The sequence below is a fragment of the Lactuca serriola genome, chromosome 7 (assembly GCF_051521515.1).
Source record: "Lactuca serriola cultivar US96UC23 chromosome 7, Lser_US96UC23_V15, whole genome shotgun sequence".
NCBI classification, from domain to species: domain Eukaryota; kingdom Viridiplantae; phylum Streptophyta; class Magnoliopsida; order Asterales; family Asteraceae; genus Lactuca; species Lactuca serriola.
The window spans coordinates 172,473,609-172,485,592 of NC_136414.1; the positions used below are offsets into that span (position 1 = coordinate 172,473,609).

The following is an 11,984-nucleotide window of genomic DNA, read 5'->3' on the forward strand; positions in this document are numbered from 1 at the left end:
TCTCTTTTTTGTATTTGCTTTTAGTTGTAGAAAACGATAGAATAGACAAAGAAGTTGTCGTGAAAAGATATTAGGTGACCAGAGTTCAGATTGATTGAGTAGTTGGTAAAATAATATAAAAAAGTGGACAAAATTTATCTGTATGATCATAAAAAATAGAAGTGGTCAAATAATTTTATAATTTTGCCTCTAAAATAAAATGAAACTCACTACAAGAAAAATAACTTACAGTCACACCAAAAAAGTGTGACCATATGCGTATAGTGACATTTTATTTTTTCACTGAAAGTGTGACGGAAGGTGACGCCATCATATGACTCTTATGGTCACTTTAAAATGTAGTGTCCGTATGATGTGAAAACATGTGGTCGTATTATAAAAGTGTGGCAAATGTGTATGAAATTTTGTTCCTTAAATATCCAATATTGTAGCGTTAAACCGTCAGTAGTCACATATATTTAGTAAACGTTGTGACTGTATATCACCAACTTGCGACATTCATGATGTTTTAGTGTAGTTGTTTTCTTCTATATTGTCACACAGTTTAAATGTTATTAAGACTATTGTGTATCTTTTGTAAACATGTAATTTTGGTGAGTGTGACCATCTTTTCTAAATGGCCACATGTAATTACTTCCATAAGTGGCGAATTGGTAATTATTAGTCACAGAAAACAATCAATTTTTGTGACTATAACCTATCGTATAAAGACATACAATTAAGTGAAATACAATCATAAGTATTATAAAGACACACATTTTGATAAAATTAAGGACTATTCGGTATCGTATTAAGACTATTGGGTATATTTTTGACACATATAATTACGGTGAACATGTCCATGTTCGGTAAATGGACACATATAATTAATGATGTAAGTGACGATTAGCTAGTATTTAGTCTCAACAACAATCAATTATGGTATTATTTGCCACAAAAATTGTTTTTCATCTTGTTATTGTTTAACTTGCTCACAAGAACTTTAGAATAAACATCATTTTAAATCAATTGTAGTCTCAAAATTCTTGTATATTATGGCTATTGTTAACCATTTAGCCACACGCTAAAAATTGATGTAAAGTAACATTGTATATTTTTAAAGACATTAAAAACCTATAAAACATGGCAAAATTTATATTACAACCACTTTAACTTACTATTTATTGTTACTTTTTATACATTGTAGACCCATCAAAATAATTTAAATTAAAGTAACGAAACCCAACAATATAAAACAAAAACAAAATTCATAATTTGATATTACTAATAATTGAAATTCAAATCCATACATTACATTCCAAATTAAAATATCAAAGAAAAGAAAATTGTCCTCATTTCAAGAATTTAAATAATTGTTAAAAAATCAAACACATCATAAACGAAAACCTAAACATAGCTAGGCATTCATCTTGTTTGTATTGATCCTTGTCTTCTTGAGAAGGGCATCAAATGAGGAAGCTTTGTGCGGGTTGACAGCAATTAGGATGCTTCCTGTGTATATCTAATATAAACACCAAGAACATATTCAAAATGAAGCAATGCAAAAATCAAGGATAATGTAGTATGAAGAAAGGTAAAAGAACAAAGTTCACCAGCCTCACTAAGCAAATTAGTTGATCCCTTTGTGAAATAATTCACTTTACTCAACTGTCTTATGTATCACTGTCTCCTACTCTAAAATGAAAGAGAATCACGACATCTTGGGCAACTTTAAAGGAGAAGTATGTATGTATAACAAATAATAAAATTACATATAGAGTTATAAATGATAACTAGTCAAATGAATCTTCATAAATTTATTTGTATAAAAATACATATAGAGTTATAAATCATAACTGATTTTACCTTATCAGGCAATACCTTCTAATTGGTACCTTTTGGAAATCAATAAAGATAAAACTTCCTCTGCTTCATTCAGACCAGTATCAACTATCAACCAATTGTTTCATTACTACAAAGTTTCAACAAGTGAGAAGGTTGGAAATTTCATAATTAAGAAAAAGAGTTGTGATGTGATAGATACGTTTGGGAAACTTGCTGTAAGAGGAAGCGTAAGAGCAGCACGACCCCTTGCAATGTTTTTCCAAACACCACCACGCTTACCTTCCTGCATGGTAAACTGAGGAACACAACATATATACAATAAGGACAAAGGAATCCAAAACGCAACTGAAACAATCAACAACAATGTTTTTACCTCGACAGTTATCCAACATGAAATGGCGGCCAATAAAGGAAGAATATAGAAGGCATCAACAATGGTAAGGTCGATGAACCAATATGCGCACCAGTTTGAAAAGATGGAACCTTTTCCACCATGTTCTCAATCTGCACATTACTACTTACTCAAAACTTACAACACATTCCAAAAATGTAGTATTATATATTATTAAAAGATTGAAGCTGCCATTTGGGATATAATATGTTTTACTTACAACAAGGAAAAAGCTGACAAAAACAGGGGCTTGGATGAAAAGCCTGGTCAATTGAGTATACATAGCAACAGAATACCTGCACAAATATTCAGTTCCAATTATAACATTATTATCATGCAAAAACAAAGGCTTAACATTGATCATGTCAAGCAGAAGCTCACACTAAGGAACAACAGAAAGTGCTTACTCCATATATACTCTTTTCTTTTGTTCCTCAACTTCAGCTACAACCGTTGGACTCATGCTCAGAAAAGGTTACTAATAATTTTTAATAATAAAAATAATCAAGGGCCAAAGAGTTTCATCTTCTTAAAAGGATAAGCATGTCGAATTCAATAAACAAACATTAAGAGCATTGCACATGCAGGAAGTCCCCCAGCCTTCTACTTGCATTAATAATTAATTATTCATGACCAAAAGTTATATGGTAGCATCAAATTAAGGATATTGATTCACAAGCATGTTATTCAATATCTTTAACTTCATTTTTGAAACAATATTATAATTTAGACAAAGTTGGCTCTTTATACATAGTGCACCAGCATAAACATGAACTTTTCATCTATGTAACATGTAACATGACAAATGACAGAAGAAGTTTGATGATGGGCATACCTTATCTTCCATCTTTTGGTGAATCTGCTCCAATTCTAGCCCCGAAATCTGTATGCAAAATGTCAACAGATCAATGCTACCTCTGAACAAGATAACTCAATATACTATTATACTCAGGACTCAGGAGTCAGGACACACACCCAGAGATAGATGGGGAGAGATGTTGACTGATGTTTTACATATATTGGCTTTCATCTTCAAATGTATGAACTAATAAATATGTTAGGCAAATGAGTAGAGCTCACAATTAACTTTGAGGCAACCTTGTGCTGATTAATTGTGATTGGAGCCAACAAGGTTCTAATAGCAACAGTTGATATTACTATGATTGCCAACCTGAAAGTGACAGAAAATGAATTGCTGTTAATTCTTTCAATAATTAATTCTATATACCCACCTCCTATCGGTTGGACAAGAACTCATCGATAGAGCAAGTTGCTCTCAAATTTCTGGTGATAGACGACCTAATTTTACCCGTGGTTCCTTGAAATTCACCTCCATGTGCGCCGATTAAGCAAGAAATTAGGAAGGAAACCTACACAATCTCGTTCAGCGGCTGAAATCAACTCAATCGAAGCAATACTTACTGATGTAGTTTCTATTTGTGCAAATTGGGAAACAAGCAATAATATACTTACAGAAATTACCTTCACATATTGTGTCCACAAGCTGAAAATCAGAATGATTGGGCTGTTACTTCGTGTTTTCCCAGCCTCCACAGCCCCAAAATCGCTATCAACATCATCAACGACAGCCGAAGATGGGGACGAACAAGTGCACCGAAGATGGAAGGTCAGGGGTGTGCTGCGATGTGCAGTAGATGCGGAGCGAGTTTACCTATTAAGTCATAGTGTTTGAGAGCAGTCGTCGACTCCAACCATTAAAAAAACGATTTCAGATGTTAAACATACCTTTGTGTGTGACAGTCGAAGATAGGAAAGCCAAAGATGGTGACGGACGGAGCGCTTGAGGTGGTCGAAGGTCTTTAGGATTGATGTCGGAGGCGTGCACTAGAAGATGGGGGTTCTCGTCGACTTCAACCGTAAGAGGAATTAGGGCATTGTGTTTGAGAGCAGCCGTCGATTCCAACCAAGAGAATTTTCAAAATTTTTGTGAAATGGGGTCTCGTGGGGGGAGATTAAAAATTTTCGTGAGGTTTATAATATTGTAGGGAGATTAAAAATTTTCATGAGGTATATAATATTGGAGGGAGATTGGAATTTTCCGTGGGATCCACACTGATTTCGTGTTTCATGAGGGTGTAGAAAATAAAAATTGTTGTTGGCAGGATTCGAACTCACATTAATTTGCTATTATTATTATTATTATTATTATTATTATTATTATATGTGTATCGACATGACAATTTATACATGACACGAATTTTTCTTACCCACCACCACCACCACCAAGCCTTGGGTCACAAACCATAATCCCTAAGCCCTTAGCCCTAGGCCTTTAGTCACAAACCATAATTCCTAATCCCTAAACAATAATCCAGAAGCCCTAAGCCCTAAACCATAATCACTAACCCTTAACCCTAGGCCTTAAGTCACAAACCATAATCCCTAAGCCCTAAACCATAATCCCTAAGCCCTAAGCCTTGAGTTACAAACCATAATCCCTAAGCCCTAAACCATAATCCCTAAGCCCTTAGCCCTAAGCCTTGAGTCATAAACCATAATCCCTAAGCCCTAAACCATGATCCCTAAGCCCTTAGCCCTAGGCCTTGAGTCACAAACCCTAAACCCTAAACCCTAGGCTATAAGCATAATCCCTACACCTTATACCTTAATAAAGGTGCCTTAAGAAATATCTAGTAATCCATAAACCATAAACCATAAGCCAAAATCCCTAAGTCCTACAACATAATCCCTAAGTCGTACACCTTAAGCGTTAAACAATAAGTTATATGTCATACGCCTAAAGCCATAATCCATGAGACATAAGCCCCAAACCATGAGCCTTAATCCATAGGCCATAAGCCATACACCCTAACCCCTAAGAGACACACCTTAAGAATAAGTTATAATCCCTAAGCCACAAACCCCACCATCACCCCCACCCTATCCTCAACACCTATCCACACACCTCCACCCACCCCACCACTCACCTACATCCTAACATCTATTCTAAGTTAGGTGTGCTGGGTGTGGGAGTATGATTGGGGTGGGTGAGTGTTGAGGCCTATTTCTACCACCACACCTCACCCCTACACACCTGCTTACATCCCCACCAATACATACCTTAACCCATACACACCATCTGAATAACCAATCCGAATGGTTGATTCCAAATAGCCAAACATTGGTTTCAATTCAAGAATTGCACATGCAATCCCTTAAAATCAGGAACATGGACAACACATTCTATTAATTAACAATATACCCATGACATCCCTAACAAAAATCGTATAATTTTCTCTATTTTCTATAATCAATTTCAATGAATTTTTTTATTAAATTCATTAATGTATTAAAATTAAAAAATTTCACAAAAAATTAAAATTCCCTCTCTTATTTTTTTCATTTCGTTCTTATTCCTTTGTCCGCCAAAACATGCCCTAAATTGATTCCCATTTTCTAGCTAACGTTTGACATCTCCCTCATCTGAATCGCATATCCGCCTCCGTTTTGGGACTTCATTCTGTCTTTTCCTTCGATTCTACTTTAGCGTCGTCGACCACCTCCTCTAACGCCTTCCTCTCCAACGCTGACCACCTCTTCCACCGCCTTCGTCTCTAACACCAACCACCTGCTCCATCGCCGAAATCCCTACCATCGCAGTTGTCGTCCACTTGGGATACCATCACCAACTAAATCGATCACCACCAGGTTGGTTATCTTCCTTTAACCCTAAACCTAAAAATTATCTACATATCATAGAACGCAATAAGCTTCACATTCAAGAATAAATCTCGATTTTTCTATACAACTACAGATCATCAAGCTTAGGCAGTCAAGAAATCGATCAAGGATAAAGAGGATATGGAAATTGAAGAATATACATCGTATGTTCTATATCTTGATGTGATTTAGGTTATCTGTAATTTTGAGTGTGGTTAATTGGGTTGAAATTGATGATAGTAACCTTAATAAATTGAATTTTTTTTGCTACAACCTCAAACAAGATTTTGTTGTTATTCCTGATTAATCTTTTGATGTCAAACCTAATCAATGGTTTGTAGAAATGGGTTTCGGGTTTAGAAAAATAAAGGATAATCTTGGCTATTTATATTGGTATGCTTTATGTTTATGTTCACTCAAAATTTTTTATTTTAACTTTCATGTGTTTATGTGGAATCAAGATTGAGAATCAAAGTCTTGTTGGGAATCAAGAAATTAGAAAGTGAAAAAACTTCAAAAACAGTTTGAAGATAAAAAAAAGACATTAGATGCTGAAAATCAAAGTTTACGGGAAGATATTACAAAGTTGTTATCACATAGGGATGATTTGATAAATCAAATGGAAGCAATGTCTGAATAGATGGGCGAATTTTCTAAAGATGATGAGTTATTATAATCCCTCATACCAAATTTACTCGTGTAAGAGAGATAATGAGATGAATTTCACATGGACGAAACAAAAAGTTTATTAAATACGATGTATAAGCTAGTGTTTCTTGGAAGTTACTTCCTTAAAAGGGAATAAAATGTTCTTTGGATGTTTGATTAGAATTTTGCTCCGGTGTGTATGCTAGTAACTACTACGTATGGTGTTTCGGCCCCAAATTGACAATATTACTCGTATTACTTTTTTTTGTTTAAAAAAACTGGTGTTTAGATATAATTATAAGATTTTAGTATATGTTTCCATCCTTTTAATTGTACTGTTTCCAGCACATTCCTGCCAATTCATATTTCATACATGTTGACATCACTCCAACTGTTATATGACCAAAATAGGTCCCAAAAGTCAAACTGATATATAACCAAAACTCATTTGATGTAGGCAATTCCAACCGTCTTCAAACAAAAATCATGACATTTTTTTTTGCAAAAACTTTCCCAAACTCTAATAATAACTTATGCAATTTGGGTGGTAGTCAATGACTTTATATAAGTCAAATGGTTGACTAGTGAAGACTATTCTTTAAATTTAGACATACATTAGTACAAAAAGAATGACCGTTACATAATTATAGTCACACATTGAATGACCATACTATAAATATACTGATCATACAATATTGTCATTTTTTGTATAATAACTTAACCAGGAAACAATTTCAGTTTTACAGCAACAAATTTTCATTTTATAAAGACTATTCTTTAAACTTACAAATACAATAGTACAACCAGAATGAGCATTACATAATTATAGTAACATATTCAACGAATGACCCCTAATTATACCGATAAGACATTATTATTCTTTTATAACTATATTTACATATAGACACATATATTAGCTGTAATCATAACTAAATGCTACCTACACACACAATATTTGTTTCTTCTCAAAGCCAATTCATCATATTTTGATACACATAATAAAAGGTACATGTCCACAAATAACCGATACTAACTTGTTTTCTTTTTTTGCGTTAACTAAGTACAACTAGTACAGAACCGCCCTATGGACACACAAATATTTAGTGTGACCATATGTATCACCTTTTAGCTACTTTGTCTGTTATGTGGCTAAAAAGGCACCAGGTTATAGACACACAGAGAACTAACTCATGTGACGATACTTTTATCTACTGCTCTCATAAAAAAAAGTATGACAATCTTAATCGATACATGTGGCTGATTGTGACCTATGGCCTCAGTGTTCGAGTGTGACTAATGTTTGTCACATTTGGTATAATTAAGTGTGGTTAAAGTGTTGATTATCTATATAATGACCACACAATCTAATTTAAATGTATCCAAAAATAGTCTCTAAATTGTTTTAGCGACATTTGGCCACACTTTTAAGAAAAAGTGTGACATGTCGTTTTTCGGAAAGTGTGACCGTAGGTCATTTTTGTACTAGTGGCTTTTCTTTTGGACTAAAAAAGAGTATCGAAAAACTCTTAAAATAAGACGACCAACACTCAGATGAACACGCTCATTAAAAAAAAATAAAAAACGCTTTTATTTTTTACTGGATTTTTAATATATTTTTCCAATTTTATGTAGATACCAACCAATTTCTTTCATGTTGATCCTCATCCTAGAAACCTTGCAATTGGCTCGGATGAATAATGAATCATGAATCATTAATATATACTATGATTTTGGTATGATGAGGGAGATTAAATCCTTGATCAGAAAAAGATTGATAGGTCTTTTCATGCAATTTATGAAAAAGTTGCAAAAAATGTATGAATTTACTTATTTATTTTTCTAATACTGTGTAACATCCCGAAATTCATGTAAAGCCATCTACCCATTCTCCTTTCCCAAGCTGTCAAATTAAGTCACTTAAGTGAAATATTAGGCTTGTGAGTACGGTGGGCGTACTAAGGAGTACGTTACGCGTACTCGCGCGCTTATTTTGGACGCGGACTCACCTGGGTACGCTGGGCGTACCCAGGGTTACGCTGGGCGTAGCGAGCCCAAGTGTAAACCCTAATATGGGGCTTGTGCAGTATAAAAGGAATGTTATGACCTTGACCTCAGCCTCCATTCTAGAGAGTGAAACCCTAAAAGAGTACCCTCCTTCATTTCTAGCTAGAGTGCTGGTATTCTAAGCTTCTAAGTGTCATTTCAAGGTGGTGGAAGAGAAGAAGAGGCTATTTTGGAGGCTAGGAGCTTGTGGGAAAGTATAGATCTGAGCTTTTCAGAGGTTGGAGCTTCTTCCTGAGGTAAAAAGCTCAAATCTTGTCTTGTTATTTGTGTTGTGTGCTTCTTGGACCAAAATTCTAGGGTTTTTGGTCCCAAGATGGAGACTTATGAGCAAATGGTCTCCATTGGCCTAGATCTATCATATTTCAGGACTATAAGTGTTGTATGTTCATAAAAATGCAATCTTGGTCGTAAATATGGAGCCATGCATGAGATCTAGACCTTTGGAGGGAAAAAGGAAAGAGGTTTAAGGGTATAGGGACCTTTACAGCCATGCAAAGGCTTAAAGGTTCCGACTTTATGGAATAAGAGGTTGTAAGAGAGTCAGATCTGGAAGCTGAAGGAGTGTCTTAACCATTTAAGGCCAAAATCTAAGAAATGGCTGAACTGGGACTTACGTTAGGCGTAACTCTCAGTACGTGCAGCGTAAGGGGTTGAGGCCCCGATTGTGGTTTGCTGGCGTACGCCCCGCGTACAGAGAAGGTACGCGCCGCGTACTGCCTTTTGTTGACTTTCGTTGACTTTTACGGTTTTGGTCAACCTTTGGGCTTTTGGGTCAACGAGGGGTAAAATGGTCTTTTACCCTTCTATGGAAATTCTAGAATGGATTTAATCTAGCCTTTGAAAGTCGTTATTTATTTAAGAGTATTGTTATGTGTTTAGGCGGGGGCTAGACGGCTAGACGAGTGTGATCGAGTGCGAGACTATCCGAGATACCGAGGTGAGTCTTCTCACTATACTATACCTGGAAGGGTACCTAACTATGACCGGAAGGTCTTATATGCTATGGGATATATGTTCTATATGCTGATATGTGATATGTATGTATTATGAATGTTATGTATGATATGGACCGGAAGGTCAATATGACATGGACCGGAAGGTTAAGAGGACATGGACCGGAAGGTTAGGAGGTGCGGACCGAAAGGTCGGTACGGGTAAGACCGGAAGGTCTACCGGGATTCGGGACAGAAGTCCCCTAAGACACTTGGACCAGAAGGTTCCACAGAGTTATGGCCTGGAAAGGCGTATGTGTTGTATGTGGTATTTTGGGAAACTCACTAAGCATTTATGCTTACAGTGTTGTGTGGTGTGTTTTAGGTACCAGTGAGGATCGCGGGAAGGCGTCGGCTTGAGCAGTACATAAACATGAGGAGTTTTATATGTTATGATCTTGGGATGTGATGTTATGGATTGTTATGTGATACAATGGCATTTTTATAACAATTATGAATGAAAGTGTGTTTTTAAAATGTGAAAAATTGTTTTGAAATTTACGTCGTTACATACTGTAAAGCAGGGACACCATCATGTAGTTTTTTAGGTACTCGAATAGAATTTATATTTGGATTATGATTAAAAATTATTATGTTATCATTACAGATTATGAACAATTTCATAAGTCTTGAAGTGCTTCAACCCACTGGAGACATGTCATCAATATGTAAAAGTTGAGAGAAGAAGTGTGAGAAAAATATTTGAAGCTCTGGAACATTTGAGGTTATTAGGTATGTATTGTATGTAGTTCTTTAGTTTATATTCATATCCTTAAGCCATTATTAGATGCTTAAGCTATTAAGACAAAAAAAAATATATAATGACCGTGTACTATCAAAGTTTATCATCGAGAGGATTTGGTGTTTTGCCATCAAGTTCCATCAAAGTTTATAAAATTTATATATTTTTCAGTATAACCAAAGAAAGAATGGTGTTTTGCCATCAAGTTCCATTTGGCATTATTTCTTACTTTCTTAGATAATATACCATCGAGGTAATGGGATACAATCCCCTTCACTGGAATAAAAAACCAACTGTGAGACACTATACATGGGAATCTTTTTAGTTAGGTCATTCTTAAGATTCTTACATTTGAAGACCAAACGTGTTCTAACCTTATTCCATAATATGCATGCTTTCTAAAAGTGCAATTCTTATCTGATTTATATGGTTGTATAACTTTGTATTTTTTAACAGAAGCAAGAATCGCACATGATGAAAGCCGAATAATGTGTAAAAGGGATATGAAAGTGGATGTTACCCAAAAACAGATGTTGGAAAATCAATTTCGTATCCTTCACTTGCATTAACCAATACATTTGCTTTCCAAGATCCAATATAGTTAAGTCGGATGCATATGTTGTCAAAAAGGATCGTAGGTTTCGCTTATTTATTTATTTTTAATTTCCTTATAGGTAATTTGACATTTGCATTATTAAAATTATGTATGTGTGAAGTAAGTATGAACAAAGAGCATTTGTTTTTTGCAGCCATCTAAAGTTTGGTATATGACCCTTTTACACTTCTTTTTTAGGACGTTTTATTTTCATTTTTTTGTAAAATCTTTTAACTTTTGCATTATAGGAGTATTGATTATGGACTGCACATCTATACGAATTATTCTAACTTCTTGACAGCTCAATATGAAGTCGCCTCATAGGAATTGGACATTCAAAAAGCTTTTTAACTTGCCACCAAATGAAGTTCTCATCGGTGATTTTATCATGCTCTCCATGAGAAAATTAGCCCTTCAGGTATACTTGGACGGTTGGATTTGATTATGGACTGCACATCTACACGAACTGGTTCCTTATTATAGTTTCCAATTTCAATTTTGAAGAGTAGACTCTTCCTATATTCAAGAACTATTGAGTTTTATGCCAACTTATTGGTACACAAAACAAGGTTTTCATTGAAACTGTTTTTTTTTTCATTCTTTTATTTGTTCTTTTAGTGTATGATACAAAATTAGATGAGTTAGGCCAATGTTATGAGCTATCATTTTAGGGTTTTATACCAATTTTAGCCTTGTATTCCGAATTTTTTTCATACAACGAAATTATGTTATTTTTCCTTTTGTTTAATCCTAAAAAAAACTTAAATGAAAATGAAAAATAACAGATAATTCAACTACAAAGACAGCTTATAACATTTCAGATTCTAGAGTACATTTGACAGTTTTCATATAGGTCGCACTCGTGTTCTCCAGGTTAAAGTTTTTTGCCAACTCAAGAAAAATGAGTATTTTGCCCCTTGATTAAAATTGACTTATATTTGGAGATATGTATAAATTGATACTAATACCCTTAATAAATGTTATGATAAACACACGATAGACAAACACAAGGGTGTTGTCGTAACTTGAGTTAGAAATAGATTTTAC

General features: G+C 34.8%; 1 long non-coding RNA gene across 5 annotated transcripts; it reads right to left on the reverse strand.

The window, feature by feature from the left end:
• Positions 1–1,289: 1,289 nt before the first annotated feature.
• LOC145062268 (uncharacterized) lies at positions 1,290–4,193 on the reverse strand. Of its 5 annotated transcripts, none has more exons than XR_013687502.1 (7): positions 3,962–4,193; positions 3,689–3,887; positions 3,191–3,585; positions 2,623–3,098; positions 2,436–2,511; positions 2,198–2,328; positions 1,290–2,119 (listed from the first exon to the last, which is right to left on the reverse strand). It is a non-coding gene; the product is annotated as an uncharacterized LOC145062268 (long non-coding RNA). The 5 variants fall into 5 exon arrangements; XR_013687501.1 differs by having other exon boundaries at positions 2,623–2,693; positions 3,051–3,098; positions 3,296–3,887; XR_013687500.1 differs by having other exon boundaries at positions 2,623–2,693; positions 3,051–3,098; positions 3,191–3,887.
• Between the last annotated feature and the right edge of the window lie 7,791 nt (positions 4,194–11,984).